Source organism: Grus americana, chromosome 1, assembly GCF_028858705.1.
Source record: "Grus americana isolate bGruAme1 chromosome 1, bGruAme1.mat, whole genome shotgun sequence".
Taxonomy (NCBI): domain Eukaryota; kingdom Metazoa; phylum Chordata; class Aves; order Gruiformes; family Gruidae; genus Grus; species Grus americana.
Window position 1 is genome coordinate 178,332,383 of NC_072852.1, and position 21,202 is coordinate 178,353,584.

At 37.7% G+C, this 21,202-nt stretch overlaps 1 protein-coding gene across 3 annotated transcripts in view; it reads left to right on the forward strand.

Moving 5' to 3' along the window:
- Positions 1 to 21,202, forward strand: part of PCDH9 (protocadherin 9) — a 694,049-nt gene that overhangs the window by 443,691 nt on the left and 229,156 nt on the right. The gene's annotated exons all lie outside the window — the stretch shown is intronic.

Consider the following 21,202-nt stretch of genomic DNA (forward strand, 5'->3'; position numbering starts at 1 on the left):
GCTCAGTGAAGCACTGAAAAATTTAAAGAATCCAGATTTCTAGAACACACCTACAGTTCCCCCTTCTAACAGCAAGAAACACAGGGTTGCTTTGTTAGGTTGGAATAGCATGATGTTCTGCTTTTTGAAACTGTTGGGTATGTGTTTTCATACAGATATTAAGTGTGTGCAGTTTGCGTGGTTCGGGAATTTCTACCTTTCTTCTTTCCTTCTCTACAATACATTTGCATTATTGCAGTGTTTTTGTGACAGTCAGTACTAAAAAAATGAAGCAAGGTCTTAACCAGTACTGTGACTAGTATTTTGGCATTGGAATGTGGAGACTTGGACATGCCGAAAACTGGGAGGGGGCAGTAACACTGCCCTCAAGCCTCTTGTTTTCTGTCTAGAATGTGGAGACAAAGGTTAAAAGTCTTATCTGTGCTCTTGGAAGGTAATTGGACTTGAGTTCTCTTGCATCCCAGGAGTATAGAAATAAGAATTAGTTTCTCCCTTTGGCATTTCTCCCTTTTGTATAGATGATTAAATTGTCACTGAGCCTGTATAAACCAGGAGAGAAGGTGGCCTTGGGATCTGATGAACAATATTAAGGTCCGTGTTCTCATTTGGGCAGAGCTGGACCTGAATTATGACATTTAAATCCTGGCAGATGAGAATGCAAAGTGTGGAATATTGACCTTAGAAACATTTTTTCTCATAGTTTTTATAGGAAGACCGAGAGGGTGTGTTAGGTGAAACTCCACAAAGAAACAATGTGAAATGTTTTACTGTCTCAAAGTTGTATTCTGGTTCCCTATTCCCTTTTCTCCTTTTCCTTTCCCTTTTTTGTGGATATGACACCTGAATTTTATTTTCCTTACTAAAACAGAAATGTTGATCTTAAACCCTAAATGTGTAGAAATACAAAGAACTATAAAAGAATAGCAGCTATGAATGGATTGGCTCTGGAGCAAGAATGTATGTCTGCTTAAGCAAGTGAGGAGCTTAAGTGGAATTATCCTGTTAATTCTCTGACCACGTGTGAGACGTGTGAAAGATTTAACAAGATCAGAGAGGAGTTTTAAGGCAGCATTGCATGTTGGCACTGTCACATTGGTTTCACTGACTCTGAATTGCACATCTCTTCAAAATGTGGCATAAAAATCCTCCAGGAGAGTTAGTAAAAATGGTAAACCAAGTTATTAAAAATGTGGTTTTAGAAATTTTGTGTCAAGCTCATTGTGCAAACGTAGTATATTAATCATGATGATCTATTCATCCCTAATACAGAGACTAATAGAAGATCAGAGTGAATAAGTGTTCTTAAAAGCTGTATGGAAAGTTTTAATATGTCTGTGGTTACACCTGGTTTAGCCTTGGGGATGCTAAATTCATGGAGAATTTATGAAAATCTAATCATCAAGCTGTACTAATGATTAGCAAAGTATTGAAGTATAGGTTTTTCGCCTTTTATCAGACTGAATTAGGACAGACATTGAAATAGTGCATTCCGTATCTCATCAAATCTCACAAACCAAGAAAGGAATGATAAGGTCGTTACTGTGACAGAAATCATCCTAAGAAAACCCAAGGCAGGAAGGGAGCGATTCTGCCCATTAGATGGATTTGACTTTTATATCTAGGCATTGTGTCAAAAGTTATTTTGCTACTGGAGGCACACGTTTTTGGATGAGATGTGAAACGGAGTTTAAAGCAGTTTATGGTTATGGAAGACCCTGTGCAAATATTCAGAAGAGAAATATGTTATCTGGTGACTGGGCAAAATTACTTTGTGGGTATTTACATATGTTCATGGTTAAAATAACTGATGTAGTATCATTTCAACATTGTATTCTTTGACACTTCTAAGCTGAATTTCTAGTTATATTGCAGTGAAATGTTAAATAGTTGTATTTAACAGTAGAGGTAGTTTCATTCCAGTGGCTGTTTAAGGGATTGCTGTTTATGAAAATACTTGGGGCATGCTGAGGTAAAAGATACAGCTATAAAGTAAGGAAAAAGTTTTGGTGGAGAGTAGTAGTATTACCATGTACATGTACATATAGTGCTGCCAGTTTTGAATGATACGTGTTGCAGAACAATATTTTACTTTGATTTTACATGTTTCAACTGAAGAGAAAGAGAAGTGCTTATGGGAATATTTTCTAATGATCTCCAAGGATAAAATCTGCAAAAAAATACGGATTTGTTCCACTGTATTTTTATGAAAGTTCATTCTAAGTAAAGGTTTGCTTCAGCTCATAAGAATATGATGTTAATCTTGATAGTAAAGTCCTTGCCTCATGGTGAGAGCAATTTTGGTTAATGGCTTTAATGCTCAGTGAATTGTGTGGTTTGTTATTGTACACTGTGAAGTTATGTGAATAAAAATGCAGCCATTGTTTCTCAATATTACTATGTTGTTATTTTAATTATATTTGAAGAGTGACCAAGGCCTAGGTCTTCAAAACCTGAAATAGGAAAAAACAAAAAAAAAGTTAAAAGTGATGATAACTTATTACACAAAGTTATGAGAAACCTTATTGCCATATTTTCTTGCAATCATTAGCTTCTACAGACACACAGGAGCTACAATTACATTATTTAATGAAAGAGACATACACAGTGAGAGTACATTCATCTAGCTAATCTTAAAACAGCAATCTCTCTCACTGGGGGAAGCTGAAATGAAGAGAGATGCCACACACTAACATTGTCAGCTGCACACTGTCACTGTGGTTATGAGAGAAAGGCAACGGGATAGACATACGAAGTAAAAAATAAAATTTAAAAGAACTTTAATAGTGATGCGTAGAGTCCAGGTTTGGTTTGCATCACTCAAACCTGTCGTCTTTGTACAGAGCCTTTTTTTTAACCCCTGAGGGTTTCATTTAGTGTGCTAAGATATCTTCCATTTCACCATGTTTAATTGATCAATGTTAATTGATTTTCAGAGGACTCTGATCTTAACCTGTCAGTTGCAACTTCCTTATATTCCACCGTTGTCTCATTTGCACCCTGACACCCTTTATAAGAATTCTTCTCTCAGTGAGCAACAATTCACCATGTTTAAAAACAACATAATGCTACAGAGTGACACCAGCACTGTGGTTTTGTTATGCATTATTAAATGATAACAACAAGAAGTAATTCAAATTTACTACAGGAAGTCTCATTATTCAAGAGTCATGGTTATGATGATTTAATTTTGCATACAATATTGATTTGTAAGGCAAGCCTTGTGTATGTTACAATATTTTATTGCATTTAAATGCAGTGATTAACAACCTCAACCTTGCATTGCTGACCATGACTTTGCCAGAAGCATGGGCCAAGAGAACGGGAAAGCAGCATGATATAACCTGGCTACGTTGTTTGTCATCATGATGACAAATAAAAGAGAAAGACTGTAAATATTACAGTGTGAGATTCCGTAAAAAAACCTAACACCACCAAACAACAAAACAAAGCAAGGCACATGCAAAAAAAGGGATTTTATAATTTCTTGGAAACAAATGTTTTTGAACAATCTGAAGTGTGCTTTGGTGTGTGGAATGCTGGCTTCACATGTTTTCCAAATGAACACTATCTTTTGCATTTGGAGGGTGTGTATAATACACTTACTGTAAAAACTAGAGGAAGAAATTCCAAAGATCAAACAGCTGATTAAAGTTCTTTACCTTTTAGCATATCATATAAGAATTTAGAAAACATAGTTTCTTTAGGATCTAAAAAAAAAGGTCCCTGTAAAATTGTATTTACTGGTATGACTTTATAGCCTCTCATTACCAAATAGCCCGCTTTTTAATGTTTTCAAATGTGTGTTTCAGGAAGTGCATTTTTAACTCAAACATCTTCTTTATCATCAGTTACATTAAAAGTGTTGAGCTGTCTGATGTATTTTAATGCGAATTAGTTCTTCAGTAATCAGTCAAAAGAAAACTATGTTTTGGTTTGCCAGCAATCAGGTGCAGAATGTTATTACTATAAGTGTGATTTTCATTGGCATAAAAAAACCCCAAACTTTATTAGTGAAGAATTCTTCTTTTGCTGTGGCTTAGAAAAGGTTGTCAGGGACTTAAATTTAGAATGGAATTGTTAACGTATCTAAGGGTTTCATGCGACAGAGCTGTGCGATAGAACTGTATGAAGGAAAAATGTGCCTCCTAGTGTAAAGAAGGGGAAAAATGCACTTTCATGAAAATGCTTGATAAATCACATTTTGATAGCTGCAAGCTGTGGATGTGATTCATTTTTCTTCAAAGAGATAAAGAGGAATAGCATATATTTAGTGGAGTGTTAGAACTGCTCTGGGGAGAAAGCCTACTATACACTGTGGATGAATCTATGCAATAATTTTGATGGCTTAAAACCAGACAGAAATATAATATTTATGTCTTCTGATATATGTTTATGAAGCTAAGTAAATGCTTGCCTAATTTCTACACCTCATTAATAAGTAGTATCAATGTATGTTACATAACACAAAGTAATAGCTTTATAAAAACAGGGAGCTGTAGAAAAGATTGTAACAAAAGCACTGTTTTGAAGGTCATGCTTTTTACTAGGATCAAATATTCTATTATGTCTTAAGTTATTAATTACAAACTCCAAAGCAATTCCATATTCTTGAAAGTAATGTTACAATGCTGTCTACCAATAATAATGTTGGTGGTTAGCTTTTTTTCTTTCTAGTACATTAAAAAGTTTATGGATAAATGTGGTTGATAAATACCTGAGTTCCCACATTTTAATAAACCTAATACTATGGTGGTTTAGTCAAGTGATGTCAGGGGTATTAAATCATACTATAATTCCAGTAATAAGTAGGAATATCTCTGTGGCAGTGGCTTAATTATGATTAAAGTTCAGAATAATGGCAAGACTGTCTTGTATTACACTTGGTCATATGATAGGGTCCCATGTGGAGAAGCTAAGCCTTTCATGCAAAGAGCTTTGGTTTTACAGTGTCACTATCATTACACCCAGTGGGTGATGATGGTTTAACCTTGCGGGCATACCCTCTGCTTAATCCTGCCTTTCATTTTGCTGCCTCAAAAATTTCTTGTCATACTTGGCAATGCTGGAGTCCATAGCTGAACATCCTGAGGTGCAGGAAGAAATGTTACTCTGTTAATGCTTTAGCTCTAGATAAATCACTGTCCATAGTTATTCTTGTGTTTTCATAATATGAGACTCTATGTGAACTAAAATAGGAACATTTGCCTTTGAGTCATTTCCTCCATTTCATTAAACACAAGTTCATACCTCACACAGAATCTAACACTGTCACATTTAGCTACAGGCAAGTAGGAGTAAGAAAAACTGGAGTCAAGTTGGTGAATTAGCCTACTGAAGAGCTATAAAATAGTCTGAAGTCTGAATTCAATCTTAGCCCATGCACTTATTTCTTTAAAAGGATAAATAAAATCTGAGAGGCATAAGAGATATTTCTATCTCTTTACATCTCTTTGCTGCCTCATTACAGTGAGGATTTTAAAATTGTCTTGGGTTAGAAAAGCCACTGCGCTTCATCTCTTCCTGTTCTGCTCCCTTTTCCCCCATACGCCAAAGCTAATTGGAGTGTAAATCAGGATGGCACAGCCATCGAATGGGCAGCGACAGGGGAACTCGTCCCATCGCTTCTGTGAGATGAACACCTGACGTTTCTGAACTTTCTAGCTGCTGCTGCCATCCAAGACGAGAAATTGCAGGTCCTCAGCAGTGAGCTGAAAAGGCTAGATGGGGCATGGGGAGTATTCAGACTTGTAAGAAAAATTTAGAAGGGTTAGAGGATTAAAGGAAGGGGAAGGTTGCACATTATGTGAAAGCTGGTGCTTGTGACTGCCATTGCTGCTGATACCTGGGACAGTTTAAAACCACAGATCCTTTTGCCAGTGGTGCAGGCTAAAACAAAAGACTGATTTAAAGATTGCTAAGAGTTATTTTCTCCTGTTGGTAAGAGTTATCTGCTCACAAGACTTTTCTTCTTATCACAGCAAGCCCAAATCTACTGCAGAGATTCATAGATTTTTTAAGTTTTAAAGCATTATCATTATCTAGTCAAACCTCTGTCATAGCACAGTGCATAGAATTTCACACAAGATTTCTTAAATCAAGTCTGTATTTTAAAATAGTCCAGTGATTTATTTGCTTGGTGTTTGTACTGGGCAAGGTTGGGGGGGAAGGGCTGCAGGGGATGCTACTATGAGAAGAGACCAGCGGCTGCCCACATGTCAGACAGAGCCAGTTCCCACTGGCTCCGAAACAGACCCACTGCAGCCCAAAGCTGTGCAGCAGCTGGAAGAGAGGAGTAAGAAAAATGTGAGAGGAACAACTCTGCAGACACCAAGGTCAGTGCAGAAGGAGGGGGAGGAGGTGCTCCAAGTGCCGAAGCAGAGATTCCCCTGCAGCCCCTGGAGAAGACCATGGTGTCCCCTGCAGCCCACAGAGGACCCCATGCCGCAGCAGGTGGGTATGCCCTGAAGGAAGCTGCAGCCTGTGAAGAGCTCACGTGGGAACAGGCTCCTGGCAGGAGCTGCAGCCCCTGGGGACCCATGCTGGTGCAGCCTGGTCCTGAACACCTGGAGCCTGGGGAAGGGACCCATGCTGGAGCACTTAGTGAAGGACTGTATTCCTTGGAAGGGACCCCATGTTGGAACAGGGGAACAGTGCGATGGGGAAAGACTGGCAGAGACAACGTGCTGTCAACTGACTGCAACTCCTGTTCCCTGTCCCCTGGCACCGCTTGGCTGGGAAGGGGGAGGAGCAGTCAGAAGAGCAGGGAATGAAGGACTGAAGTTGAGACTGGGAAGAAGGAAGGGGGGGGGGAAAGGTGATTTTCATTTTGTTTTTCTTGTTTATCACAATCTTATTTTTAATTGTCTATAATTAATTTAATATTCCCCATGTCGAGTCAGTTCTGCCCATGATGGTAATTGTGATCTCCCTGTCCTTATCTCAACCCACAAGCTCTTTTATCTTATTTTCTTCCTCTGTGTTGCTGAGGAGGGGGAGTGATAGAGCAGCTTGTTGGGTACCTGGCAGCGAGCCAAGGTTAACCCACCAGAGTGTTAAAATGGGTATTATGTTCTCAGTCTGAAAGCATTTATCTTCACCTTCTAGCTCTTGTCTGTGAGACTGCAGAGCCCCTTGTCAATAGGAAGTCTTTGACTTCCCCAAGCGTATAGATATTTGAGGTCCACGGGACTATTTTGACTAGTACTGCCTCCTGCATAATACAGGTCAGAAATCTTAGCCAATGACTTATAAAAATGTGCGTATATTCTGCTTGTATGTATACCATATGTTGCAGAATGTTTTCTTAATTTAATGGTCTTCAGTGACAGTGAACCAGTACTCCGATGCTTACTGACTTCGATTGAATCAACTTTTCACCTTTTACTTGATAAACTGGATGTTTGGTGTCCATAGTTTAGACGTGGTGCTGAAGTCATCTTGGATCTGTAGTAAATTGGTTAGTTCTTTGTAGTATTTTGAATGTTGCAATATTTTGTTCTGGAGCACTTTTTTTTTCTTTCTTTTTTGAATATTGGTCCCGTATCTGGCCAGAACACAAAAGCACAGTGAATCATTCAGTCCTTTCTAACAGGTTTACAGATAAATGGTATAGTCAACAGTTTCAAGTTAAATATTCACAATAAGAAAAATAAAACATAACTCTTCTAAAATAGAGACTTTTTTAAAATCAGTTTTTCTCTTTATCATTGTTTTAAGCAGAGCGGGTACTTTTCCATTCTGCATGAGCATGCTATTTAACAGTACTTTTTAGCAGTAGAACAGCAATAGATTTTTCTATTCTTTAGAGTCTTTCCATGGGAAGTAAAAGTAAAAAGCACGACTGAATAGATATACCTTGGTTAAATACGTTGGAAGGGCTTTATTAGCATTCTAGGTGCTCTATCAGATAACTATATTCGAGACAATGTACCTTTTAAAAGTGTGGTAGTGTGATTAGGGCAGCAATATTTGTTTGAGATTTTTGAGGTTGCTTTTTCTGAAATTCAATGAAAGTTATTATTGCCAGCTATGACTCTTTGTTACATTGATACTTAGACTCATTTTCTGATGTTTCACGTTCTGTTTCTAATGGAGACTTAGCAGTGCAACTCCTATTCACAATGGCAAGCACTTACTTGTTTAAAAGAAAGATTATAGTTGTGGGAATAAAAGTGTTGAGTTTAGCATGGAATTGTTAATTTCAGGATTCAAGTGGTTGCAAATTGTAAGTGGAAATAGAATTGCTGACGGCTTCAATGAGAGGAATAAGTCCACGCAGGAGAGACTTGGGCCTGACCAACTAGCTCTGCAGTAAAAAATTGGGGGTCCTGGTGGACAACAAACCGACCATGAGCCAGAAATGCACCCTTGAAGAAAACAACCTCCTGGACTGCATTAGGAGGAGTGTTGCCAGCAGGTTGATGGAGAGGATCTTTCCCCTCTGCTGAGCACTGGCGAGACACGTCTGTAATGCCGAGTCCAGCGCTGGGCTCCCCAGTACAGAAGGAAATGGAAATATGGAGCGAGTCCAGCAAAGGCCCACAAAGGTGATTAAGGTATTAGAGCATCTGCCATATGAGGAGATGCTGAGATAATTGGGACTGTTCATCCCGGAGAAGACAAGGCTTAGGGAGGATCTTATTAATGTGTGCAAATACCTGATGGGTTGGGGGGAAGGAGAGTAGAGACAGAGCCAGACTCTTCACAGAGGTATACCAAAAAAAAGAAGAGGCAATGGGCACAAACTGAAATACAAAATAATTATCTTTAAACATAAGGAAAAAAAACCCCACACATTTTCTTACTGTCAGGGCAATAGAACTCTGCACCAGGTTTTCCAGAGAGATTGTGGACTCTCCATGTTTGAACATTTAGAAAACTGAATTGGACATGGCTCTAGCTGACCCTGATTTGAGCAGGGAGGTTGGACTAAACAGTCTCCAGAGGTCCCTTCCAGACTCAACCATTCTGTGATTCTGCAGTCCTATGAATTAATTAAATTCATCTTGTGTAGACTGTGCAATACAGATGTGAAGAAAGAAGGAAAGAAAAATCTTTATTCTGTAAGATAAATGAATTATAAACTTGTAAATTTATGGTAGGATATCTTGTGCAGTACTATAGAAACCAAAATAAACATAAAAATGTACAATCCAAGCTAATGGTTTCTAATCCATTTGCCTAAACATAACAATGTAGTGCCATTTGTGATGCCACAGGGTATGCAATACGCCCACGTTCAGACTATATGCCACAGGAGTTATTTTCTATGGGAAGCCAGGCAGGGTAATGAAAAGATATCTCAAATTACACCAAAAGCAACTATAAGGCAACTATATCGAGACTCAGTATCTACACTAGTTTGCCTAAACACGCTTTCACAGAAAGATATAAAGCATGATGGGCTTCATAAGAATAAGACCAATGGTCTGTCTAGTCCCATACTTTGCATGGACAGAAGCTATATATGGAAAGTACTTTAGGTCCTAAGGTAGATATCTGAAATTGGTGAAGTAAATTTCATAGAGAAGTGTCTATATCCCACCACAGGTTATGGATGAAGGCTGTAGTAAGTAGCCAAGACGTATGTGTTTGTTCCAGACATTAATGATGGAACTCAGCTCCATATTATAGACTCTTGAACTGGATGCTTACACTTAGAGATCTAAAGTGTTATCCTAAGTGTAAGCTCCTTTCTTAAATTGTTGAGCACTAGAGCTTTCATTTCATCTTAAAGCAGGTACATAAAACAGGTTTGCTAAATTTCACTCTAGAGTCCACTTACCATATTTCAATTGAGTGTAATAGGAGCTCAAACCCAAAACTCAGATATAGACATTTGGGATGGAATTTAGCTCCAGAATATAGATGTATAGGGCTCAAATAATTTGTTACACATAGGCATCTGGTGCTACTTGAAATACCCTGAGGTTACCTACCTCTTGCTAATTGCACTCCCTTCTTTTGCATATGACATCGACGTGCAAATATCTTAGGTACCCCGGAATATTTCTAAACTGTCATTGCGTACTAATGGTTAGGCAGGAAAAGTGAGGTTTAGGTTGAAATTGATTTAAAAAAAAGTTAGCACATTTAGGTGACTACTGATATGATTGCAGGTGTTATACACATCACCTCTCTATGTACCTATAACTCATTCAGATGTGAGTTAGGTAGTCTGAGCTCCAACTGTAGTCAGCGGAGACCTAGTCAATATCATAACTGAGTCTAGAGACCCATTCAGTTACCAAACGTGTGTCTACTTTAATGTGAGAGGCATAGTTTTCCAGACTATATTGACTAGATTGCCATTGTGTATAGGGGAAGATTAGACACCTAAATTTAGTTGATTTCAACAAATCCAACCTTTTGTGTGAGATGAATCCCAGCTGTACTTGTTGCTAGGGGAATACTCTTGTCTTTTGGGAGATCTGACAGTCTTTCTTACGTGCCTACACATAACATTTTTCAAAGGAAAAGGAGATTTTTTAATTTTCTGCCTCATTTTTACGGTACTAATTGAATGCAAATACCAATTTGCATACTTTCCTCTTCCTCTTCCTCTTTTTTTGCTATAACTGATGTTAAAACATCCTTTCTTTTAAAGCACAGTTCTAAAGAGAGATTTCTAATAATGTTTTCGTTCACTAATCAGCTTTCCTTCCTCCAACCAACCACCAAATATTGGCTTGTAAGTAGTGTAAGTTTCATGCCATTTGGAAAAATAGCATGTCTTGAAGTGAAGATTTTGCATTTTGACTGTCTCTTCAAGAATGTCCATATGGAACATTTATGGAATCCAGTCACAGGATATTGAGTTCTTTAAAGCAAATAGCTTGATAAGCTTTTGCTTTCCAAGAAGGAAATCTAGTTCTTTGGCAGAAAAAAGTGTGTTATCTTAAGAAATACCCTTATATATCAGTGTCTTCAGATTTGACCTATTCTTGTCCAGAGACTAGGTGTTCATTTTGTTTATTATGCTCATTTTATGGCTTTGTCTTTTCATTTTTCTCAGATTTTATGTTTGCCTCCTTGTTGCAAATCTAAGGAGAAATCCATGCATATGAAGGGAGGTTCCCTGAATAAGATCTGAAAGTTATCTGTTATATACGTAATGAATATTCTCTTTTCTTCCAAATATTTGCCTTCCCAAGGAATGCTTTGTGTTTCTGTGCATAAACTTGATCTGTTTGTCTTAAACAAGAGGAGAAGGGGGGAGGAAAGATGAATTAAGTGGATTGAAAACAAATAAGGAATGATATTTACAGTCTAAAACATATAAAAGTAAACGTAGAAATAGGAATAACAGTTGAATCTTTTCTTAGTCTAAAGCTTTACCCCTTTCATACTGATCCAAGTAAATACATGTTAAAAGAAGATAACTAGGGAGAATGAAAATAATAATAGAATACTTACTTTTTTCACCGTGCACAGACCGTCACATTTGTTTCTTCTTTGGTTGCAAGCTGAAGGCATGCCTTCCTGAGAGAAGTCATCCAGATGTGGTAACATCATAAGCAACCAAACTTAGGACATATTTACCTTTGACAAGGAAAGGGAAATATATACAAAATCTTTACCAAGGCCTGAAACCTTGTTTTTAACCATCTGCAATCAATTAAATAGATAAATAAATACATAAATAAGACTTTAACTCTTCAGGAAGGTTAGAAAATTTTGCAGCTTTAGCAAAAAAGATTTTCAATATATAACCCTTGCTGCATTACCATAAATTTTTAACAAAATATTATTCTTTGTTTAGTAACATCTGATTATCTTTGGGAGAAAGTAAAAAAAATATTTCTTGCATATACCTATATATTGTTTGTATGCCTTAATCAGTGTGGTTATAGCTACATTAGCAAGTAACATACAGCACAACAGGAACAGGTCTGAGCATGAAGCAGCTGGTGCTAAGGATACAACATTTACTGCGTAAACTTCTGTGAGGTTTACTCTGGATTTGTGTGGTCCCATAGACTGAATACCCGTTAGTTACTGGAGAATAATTCTGGTTTCATTTCATCCAAAAGTAATCCCATCCATGTGCTCCAAAAGGGTTTCACAACACAAACCCAAGTGTTTCAAGTGGAGATGACTAGGAGATTTGTGTCAGAAGTACACTCCTGAAAGTTAATGTAGGCATACTGTTTAACAACATATAATTCTTTGTCCATGGGCCAACTCACCTATCATTTTAAAGAAATTTATATTTCTGAACTATCATCCAAATACTGCATGCTTAAATATTCCCAGCATATTTATGGCAGTTTTAAAGTTCTTCACCCTGAAAAACCCACAAAAATGTCATTTTCAAGATAAAACTTGAAATTAAATTCTATGTGCCTACCATTTAGGAGAACGATTCTTTTTGCTTTCTTGGTGATACGCCCAATTACTCTTTTAGATTAGATCTGTGTTGTCTTCAAGATCTAAAGAAAGTGTTTAAGTTCATTGAGAAAGATTGAATAACTTCTTTCTTTTACTTTATCCTTACTGAACAGCATTGAAGTATTTCATTGCATAGCTGCATTTATGGAAAAAATGTCATGGAGATAGCTATTGAAAACACACTTTTATATTAAATAAAAGAATCAGTTATAAATGATTCATCCATCTAAAATAACTGGAAAAAAATTGAAAACCTTCTCAACTTTATAATCACTGTATAGTTTTTAATCCAAAAAAACCTCCTGTTGTGCATGTTTATCGCTTTACATGTCCTTCATTTTTTCTTATGTAATATATATATGACTGACAGTGCAGTGTGATGAAATAACAGACCAGTTTTGATGTTTAGCTTTTACTGAATATTAACAATTTTTTTTTTCTGTTAAAGAGCAGTGGTCAATTACTGAATTTAAGGGAAAGCAATTTATTAGTCAGAACACATAAGTTGTTGCAATTTAAGACGCACTTAAAATACTCAAGCACATATTTCAATATTGCCAAAGACTTATACTGTAATGCAGCAAAGGCATACAAAATAGATTTTATTCTCAGTAGAGAAGCCAATACAATTTAGGGGGGTTTTTGGTTTTTTAAGCATATTAGTTTTGAAAAAATGTAAGAAAAGAGGCTGGTTTTAATTGGTAGTGTTACTGTAAGCCCCTTGAAACCCAGCCACTTACTAGTTGTTGTGAGTGTGAATGTGACCTGGCAAGCACAGCATAGTCATTAACTAATGGATTGTAGCTACAGTCTTTCTATAAAAATGTGTAGGTGGTTAGTAGTGCTGTAGTGTTACCAGCAATTTTAAAGTCATTTGTAGGTTAGCTTGTGAAATTAAAAGTGTAATCAAAAATTTCCTTGCACTGCTGCCTTTTTCAGCTGATTTAACTGCAGATTCCTTGGATCATTCAGAAGACGAACCAAATGACTCAAAAATAATCATCCACACTACAGTGGATTAGTTGTTTGGATGATAGTTTCACAGTTCTTTTCATGAGAAATGAAAGGAATAGTGTGAGATAATTGCTTTGCGCCATTACTCCAGGTCTATTTCTTTTTTATACTATACGTACATGTCCTTTATTATTGCTTCATTATGAATGGAAATCATATATTTTCACTTGTAAGTAGACAGTAATATAAAGCTCTATTTGCATGAGCAACTACACTGTTTGGATACATATTAGTGATACTTTTTGCAGAACAGTAAAAATATTTAACATATGTTATAGATGAATATAGGTCACTGTGCCAGCTGTGACAGATAAATGTATGCATATCTATGCATACTGACATGCATAGATATAACACGTTCAGCTAGGGTACAGTGAAGTTCACATAATGTAGCTTTTTACTAATGATACGGACCTTTGGCTACTCAATCTACCTTCAGCATTTAAAGAGATAGCCTGACTGATCTTAAAGATGGACATAGTTGAAAATAACCTGATACATCAGTGGTTATGTTCTGTCGATACTCTCTGCAGTCTAATCAGACTCTTAGGGTCACATTTTCTAGAAATTCTACCTAGAATTCTATGCTCACAAGCTCTATTTCTGAATATATGGATTGCTGTGTTCAGCAAAGGGTGGCTGTCCCGTTCATCTCTGGGATACCTAAAAAAATAGTCTCTCTAACCCTTATACACGTTTAAAACTCCTAGCCTATGAGTCATGCATCCCAACAGATCAAAATACTTTGGTATTAAAAATATGTGTTAATACTCACTTTCTATCCTGAAAGTCAGATAAGCATTTTTGAGCTACTGTGGTGGGCTGATCCTGGCAGGAGGCCAGGTGCCCCCCAAAGCCGCTCTGTCACTGCCCTCCTCAGCTGGGCAGGGGAGAGAAAATATAACGAAAGGGTTGTGGTTCGAGATAAGGACCGGGAGATATCACGCACCAATTACTGTCATGGGCAACACAGACTCAACTTGGGGAAAATTAATTTATTAACAATGAAATCAGAGTACGATAATGAGAAATAAAACAAAATCTTAAAACACCTTCCCCTCACCCCTGCCTTCTTCCCAGGCTCCACTTCACTCCCAATTTCTCTCCCTTCTCTCCCTCAGCGGCACAGGAGGACGGGGAATGGGGGTTGTGGTCAGTTCATCACACGTTGTCTCTGCCGCCTCTTCCTCCTCAGGGGGAGGACTCCTCCCACTCTGCCCCTGCTCCAGCATGGGGTCCCTCCCACAGAAGACAGTCCTCCACCAACTTCTCTAACATGAGTCCTTCCCATGGGCTGCAGTTCTTCATGAACTGCTCCAGCGTGGGTCCCTTCCATGGGGTGCAGACCTTCAGGAGCAGACTGCTCCAGCGTGGGTCCCCCATGGGGTCACAAGTCCTGCCAGCAAACCTGCCCTGGCGTGGGCTCCTCTCTCCATGGGTCCACAGGTCCTGCCAGGAGCCTGCTCCAGCATGGGCTTCCCATGGGGTCACAGCCTCCTTCAGGTGCCTCCACCTGCTGTGGTGTGGGGTCCTCCATGGGCTGCAGGGGAATCTCTGCTCCAGTGCCTGGAGCACCTCCTCCCCCTCCTTCTGCACTGACCTGGGTGTCTGCAGGGTTGTTCCTCTCACATCTTCTCACTCCTGTCTCTGGCTGCAAAGTGCTCTTTTTTTTGGTCCTCCTTCTTAACTATGTTATTCCAGAGGTGCTACCACCATCACTGATGGGCTCAGACTTGACCAGCGATGGGTCCGTCTTGGAGCCAGCTGGCATTGGCTCTGTTGGACAGGGAGGAAGTTTCTAGCAGGTACTCATAGAAGCCACCCCTGTAGCCCCTGTCCCCAAAAACCTTGCCATGCAAACCCAATACAGCTACTCTCTGTGTAAAAGATGGAAGAGGTCATGTCAAATAGGGAAATAGGATGAAAAAAACAACTTTAGAGACACTTGTGAGTTTATCCATGTTATTTTGCAAACAATGAGAACATTATTATGAAAGAGTTTTACTTTGAAAGAAATATAGTTAAGAGAAAAATAATGAAGAATGCTAGAATGGTCAAACAGTAAATTGCTTTGCATGCTTTATTCACTTTTAGGCTTAAGGGTGATCAGCTGATTCCACAAGAACAAACATGAAAAAATGAAAAAGAAAAATCTTTATAAAAGCACAATGAAAGTTAGAGAAAACATTTAAGAATTAACAATTTGATCCTTTGGAAGGTATCTTAGTACAAAAGAGACTTATGGGTCACAGCCTTTCATTTCTGGAGGAACATTTTCTGTGACCTTTTATAAGTCTCTATCTCTTGCTTACTTGTTTGAATAAAAGTATATTCTACTATTCTGTCTAATTTAGTTCAACTGCTGTGGGTCTTCACACAGTAAAAGAATAAATCCTTGAAGCACTGTATGTTGATGTCTGTCTACATCTCATGTCTTTCATTTCAAAATCAATACGTTTGTGTTGGTGATAAGATAGAGTGGGCAGGTCCAGAAATGACTGTTGATGCTGCCCACTCTGTCGCACAAGTGCAGGGAAAGAAAAGAAGAGAGATTAGACTGGTGTTACTGGAGAGGCGGAGAAAGGAATGACTTGGAAGGTGTCAGGTAAACTACCAGCTGGATGGATCATGCACAACAGCGTAGGCATGGTATATGAAAAATGGAGGGGAACTGACATCGGTATAGGTAATTCTTCCATGTACATGAAAACATTTTAGAGCTGCTCTGCGCTGCTCAAAAGTAAGAAAACTGTTTTATTTATGGCTCAAAAATGTCCATGAATCATTCTGTCAACTGAACAAACTTGAAGGGAAGAATGCTTGTCCTCAGAAGACTGTGAAATTCCGGAGCAAACTGGAAAACAAGCCAAATTGAGAAAGAGAGCTCTTCGCTGTGGGAAAAGATGAATGTCATATTGCTTAAATCAGCCTCCTTCCTTTTTTTGGTCTTGTCAAATGTTTGCCTATCACAAGATGCCAGCCTACTCAATGTTGTATTCTGCTACAAGGTATATGGTATCTCATAAATCTGGAAGTTCACTGACAGCAGTGTTCTACTTTTCTACCCTGATTGCCCATTAAAATCTGTATAATTAGGTTGAGGTTGAGGAGCCAATGGTGTTAAACTCTCGTGGTGCCTGATGTAATGTGTAAGAGCAGAGAGTGCTCACCTCCAAAATGTATTGAGGAAATATTTGCATATTGCAGATCTCTGCTAATAGTAACAGTAGCATAAGAACAGGGTTTGGGGATTTTTTTTTTCTTTTCTTTTTCATATCAATGTGGTATTACTTCCTCAGATGTGCATAATTTCTATACATTCTGTTCAGTGCATCTGAAATTAAAATATAAGTCATATTCATACAGAGTGGTATCTTCAGTCTTAGGAAAATATGGTAAAGATGACAAAATACTGGAATTTTTTTTTAAATAAATTTGGCACGTATTACTTCTTAGCCAAGATTAAATAGTTGAATCATTTAAATTATTTTACTGGATGAAAAAAATCAAATCTTTTTTCCACTGGAACAGATAAGCGACTATAATCTTGGGTTTAGTGTCTACAGAAGTCATGAACAGTGTTTTTGTTTTGATGGAGTTTATTCCACAGCCTTGATCATTTGAATCAGCCAGTCACAATCAAAAAGGGTGGGTTGGTGTAGCTAACTGTACGTCTCTGGATGATACTTCAGTAAAGTCCCAGTTAAAAATAGCTGAAAGATGACCAGTTAAAAAAAAAAAAAAAAGAAGAAAGAATTGAAAATAATTTTGAGCTTCTTTCTGTGGTTGAGGATCTTCTGAAAGGTTTATCAGACTAGGCCATTGATCTGTGCATTAAAGGGCCAAACTGCAAGCCACCTGAAACTAGTGCTTTCTACTGTAATAATTAGTTGTGCCCCAAAATAGAAACTGGACATTTTTAAAGGACAGAAAAGCAATGATTTTCTTTGTTGGGGTTTTGTCAGTTTGTTTGTTTTTTCAAGGTGCTGCCTTTTCAGGCAAGACATTCGAGGAAAGTTATCCTTCGTTATCATTGTAAGCACATTTGTTTGATGATTAGGAATAAAAAGTTAATTAGCATAGAGATCTAAACTTCCAGCCATGTGTGCACAGACATACATAGATGTTCCTCCTTATCTAACAAATGTGGTTTTAGGAAGCACCAGAATGATCAACTAATTATGAAGCACTTTGGTTATTTCTAGATCTGTTTTGCATAGTATGTTCTTTGATACACTGTACTAATCAAATCATTTCTATTCAGCCATACGGAATGTAATAAACGAGTACCTTATCTATTGGCATCTCCTGTTTGCTCAAGTCTTTTCATGTGTCTCTTACAAAACTTTATCACTTAATGACCTTTCAACTCTTCCCAAATAACACTTATAATTCATAAGAGTAAAGACCTACCAGTTTTATCTTCATTAGCATGTCATGTGGCAAACAAATTTGGCATGCAAGAATTTCTCTGTGTTAAGATTAATTCAATCATTAGACTAACATTTACTGCACTACAAATACCCATTTCAACCTATTGAATGTATTATATAATATCTGTGGGCACTGATTAGCAGTTTTGCTCATTATCACTCTGAACCTGCTACATAAATCATGGCCTTAAATTGTTTGTATGATTGTTCCCTGAACTTTTTTTAACCTTTCTGGCTCAAGTGTTTCAACTAGATTTTAAAAAGATAAATATTTCATTTTTAACATTTAATCTTGACTGTAAATCAGAAAAATGTATGAAAAAATCTCTACAACTAAATAGTCTCTGTCTCATTACTCTGGCTCTATGCTATGAAACAAATGTGTACATTTTTATTTTGCTAAATACTTTTATACTTTTCAACCTCATTCACTTAATATTTTTACACACACACCTTTTTTTATATATATATGTATTGGATGTGGTTTATGGAATTATATAGAGATGTATTTGTTGTAGATGCCCAGGCGCTGGCAGCAGCCGCCTCCAACCCACCCACCGCAGGGCACGGCTAAGCCCCCCGCCAAGGTGGGGCCACCTCGGGGAAAATGTGTTTAAGGCATTTCTCACCTCCCAGCTCTATTTTAGTTGGCAAAAAATTAAATTATTTTTCCCCAAGTCAAGCCTTTTTTGCCCGTGGCAGTAACTGTTAAGCAGTCTTCTCGTGTTTATCTCAACCCACGAGCGTTTCTATCTTATCTTCTCTCCTGTCCTGTTGAGGGGGGGGGGTGGGAGAGCGGCTGGGTGGGCATCTGGCAGCCGGGCAAGGTCAACCCACCATAAGTGGTAGTTTAATCTAGTTGCCTAGGAAAATAGCATCACTGCTTAGAGAAAAATATTATTCAATAAATACTCATCCTTACCAGTGAAGATCCCAGTTAAAACATTATGGCCAGTTTTTAATCTAGCCTATATTCTTTTAATTTCTAGATTTCCACTATCTGCATTTTTATTTTATCTTCCTGACAATGCTCTAGTCTATCTAGTCCATACTTGCACATAAGAGAAATTTGTCAGATACTAACTCTGTGACATTACCATACAGATACACGTGTGGAATTTTGGCAGAAGATGTCATAACTCTTCTTAATTATACAAAACGAAGTTTTGAGAAATTAATGTTTTGCATATATATATATTTGCATTTCAGAGAAGGACCTTGTCATGTCGCTGAGGCAACTCTCATAAGTGTAAAATTTCACAACAGGACCTATGCTGAAAGAAGTACTGTTTCCCCCTGCCTCCACCCAAGGTTTTGTTCAAGCCTTTGCTTCCTCAACAAAATCTTTCCATGTGGAACAGCAAGCTTTCTCCTGAAAGAGCTGTATTATTCTGTAAGTGTTTCCCATCTAGGAAGGCAAGCTTCCTTAGTGACATATGAGAATATTATTGGAGTCATAAAGCCAAAGATAATAAGCCGTGTCTCACCTATATTAGGGTCAGCGGGGAGAGGTAGCAGCAAGAAACTAGAATCTATTAAGCACAGATCGTTTTCCTGTTTTCTGACGTGAAGAAGCTATAGAGAGTCTAAGTCACTCTGCCATTTCAGCTCCTTACAAGGGCTGTAATCATACCGTTAAAATAAAACATGTCCACAGTATAAGGGTTTGCTTTCCATATAAGTACAAGGGAGTCTGGTAAGAAAAACCTTAACATTTGCCAATCCGCTTTGCGCAACAGAAGCTCTTACAGGTTCCAAATGACCCGTGCTGTGCTATCACTCACCTCCACACTGCTTCCCAGAGATTTTGAAGACTGGTTTACACACTGATAGAGCATAACAACCATGCTTTACAATATTCATATTATTTTTTAAAGGATATTTTTCCTTTCAGTTCTTACAAAACAACAGCTATAAATAAAAATAGAAGTCCTGCATTACTGTCATAAACCAAAATTAAGACATGGACACCAAAAGCTGTCTGAAACATGTAACACTGCCACTTCTTGCATTGGTATCTATCTTTATTTTAAACACATTACTGTAAGAATCTCACTTTCTTGCTTCAGCAGAACAAAAAATGTTGGATTTTCATACTTGTGGTTTTGGGTTTTTTTCTGGAAATGGAGCAGGAGACATTGCAGATGCTTTGTACTGTATTCTCTTTCCCTCCTTCCCCTCTCAACAACAGTACATTGCCATTCTGAATGGCTTATCCAGAAACTATGAAAATGAATTCCGAATATTAAATAATGCATAGCTAAACCTGAAAAATGCATTTTAGAAAACTCAAGGGTTAGAGTCTTTCAATTCACATTGCACAAAACTTTTTTAAACCCAACAATACCATTATCATTTATTTCCAGGTGAGTATATTTTTATTGCATGCCTGTATCTGGAAAAGCATTCAGATTTTTTTTTTTTTTCCTAAAATTACTGCCCTGACATACAACTGTGAACAGCTTAAAAGGAAAAACTGTAAACAGCTGTCACAGAATACGTTGATGTTTCACAAGGCTTTGCTTGCAATCATTTTTTTCAAAGTACTGTAAGAGACTCTGCTTATGTTTCCATTATAGAGAGCCTCATTCTGTGCTAAATAGTGTGTGGATCTTTTGTCCCTGGTGCTTTATTATTTCATCCTTTGGATCTATTTTTCGCTTGGTTGAATAGTCAACTATTTAACATGAGTTCAGCTAACCTTTGAAAATGGCTTTTCCTGATGTTTGCTATGCAAGACCTGTTCTCCAAATGCAAGCAACAGCACTCTTGAGAGGGTTTTTCTTTTGTTGTTTTATTTTGGTTTTCTTTGATTTTGTTCCTCTTTCTTTTTCCTAATCTGACTACAAGGCATATTTAGGAGTGTAAGCCTACATCACTTCCACCTTCTGTCTGTGCAACTGGAAATCCAGATGTACAATAAAGTAAGCAGAATAAGGACATGAAAAAAAAAAAAAATCAAGAGAGTTAGAGATAAATGGAACAGTCCGGTCAGGGTGTCCTGTTTCGTGGTGTTAAGAGAGCGCCTTGGCTCATTATGTGACAGTACATCCTATGGGTCAGTGTCTCAATTTTTTCACAGAGTCTTATGGGACCTAGTCACCCATTGACCAGGAGTATCCTTAAGCATATATATAGATGATCTTGAACTCAGTGTCATTGTTTTTACTAATATTACAGTTTAGCTAACCTGGAAGATGTTTTCTGTCTCTCCAGAAAAATATTCAGAGGTAAATTCCCACTTCCAGAAAGATTCTGCTCAGTTGTCTGAGCTTTCTGGGTAGCTTATGAACTCTAAAGATACTTGCCTTCCTATCAACTGAAGTTATTCCTGTTGTTAAATAATTTCTTATGATATGATATTG